Here is a 1,653-nt window from a genome sequence, read left to right on the forward strand (position 1 = left end):
CCCAAGGGGCAGTTCTACTCTGTCCTGGAGGATCACTGTGAGTCATAATTGACAGGATAGCAGTGAGGAGGTTGTTGTTTTGGTAGTTTGTAATTTTCTAGAATATCACATAGTGGCATTCCATGGTATGAAGCCTTTTCAGACTAGCTTCTTTCATTTTGCAACATGCATGTATTTACTCTTCCTCCATGTCTTTCCATAGCTTGATGGCTTTTTCTTTTGATCATGAATAATACTCAATTGTACAGGTGTGTCTATTTTTAATTGTTACATTCATTCACCTATTGAAAGATAGCTTGGTTGTTTCCAACCTGGAGAAATTATTAAAACAGTTCCATGAGCACACATGTGCACATATGTAGCTACATGGATGTAGACAGACGTTTAGTTTTGTAAGAAGCTGCCTGACTCTTTTCTCAAGTGGCTGTTTCATGTTGCATTGCTACCAATAATCAATGAACATTCTTGTTGGCTCATGTCTTCATCAACATTTGGTAGTGTTGACATTTTAGATTTCAGCCATTCTAACAGCATATAGCAGTAGCATACCCTTGTTCCCTTGTCAATCGTTCCTTAATGACGTGTGGTGATGAGCATCTTTTCATATGCTATTTTCCATCAGCGGGGAAACTGTGGGGCTATCTCTGGTGAGATGTTTCTTTAGCGTTTTTGTCCATTTTGTCACAGGGTTGTTTGTTTTCTTATTGTTGAGGCAGACATGTTTTCAGACCTGAAGGATTTGCTTTAGATTTACAGAAAATTTACAAAAATAGTACAGAGAATTCTCATATACCACACACCCACCCAGTCTTCCCTATTAGTAACATCTTATATTCATAAGAATAGAATATTCATCACAACGACTAAACCAAAGTTGATACATTATCATTAACCAAACCAAAAAGCCAAACCTGTTTCGGTTGAGTGGATTCACAATCCATCTAGAGCTGCGGTCTTTATGGAATTGACTGCCACGTCTTTCCTCTACGGAGACGCTGGTGGATTTGAACTGCCCACCTTTGAGTTAACAGTCGAAGGCTTAGCCACTGCACCACCAGCATCTCTTACCATTAACTAAAGGCTATGCTTTACTCTGTTTTCTTTAGTCTTTATCTAATGTCTTTTTTTTTTGGGGGGGGGGGTCCGGGATCCTATTGAGGTAACCACCTTACATTTAGTCATCGTATCTCTTCAATTTTAACTGTGCCCATTCCTCAGACTCTTCTTGTTTTTGATAACCTTGACAGTTTTGAAGAGGACCGGTTAGGCATTTGTAACACATCCTCAGCTTGATATTGGTGGGTTTGGGGAAGAAAACTTCTATAGACATTTTAGTGCCTTGAGTATAGGGATATTCCAGAGAGGTGAATCATGGTTCTCTAATATAAGGGAAAGGTTTTTGTCTTGAAACTATGGGTTCAGTGGTAGAGGGGATGTCTCACGAGCAGAAAAGTGCTACAACACAAACGCGTATCCTAGAAAAATCTATTCTCCCAGTGGGTTTAACTAATCTCAGCGTGCCATAAGTTGACATGGGTCTGTTCACTTGCTGTCTGTGTCAGTCTGAGTACATTAGAGAAACAGGTCCACAGAAACTCATGCATAAGAGAGTTTTATATAAAGGGTAAGTGTACATTAAGAAAGCATCTCAGC

Source organism: Echinops telfairi, unplaced genomic scaffold (assembly GCF_000313985.2).
Source record: "Echinops telfairi isolate 266 unplaced genomic scaffold, ASM31398v2 ScPeMD7_2;HRSCAF=8, whole genome shotgun sequence".
Classification (NCBI taxonomy): domain Eukaryota; kingdom Metazoa; phylum Chordata; class Mammalia; order Afrosoricida; family Tenrecidae; genus Echinops; species Echinops telfairi.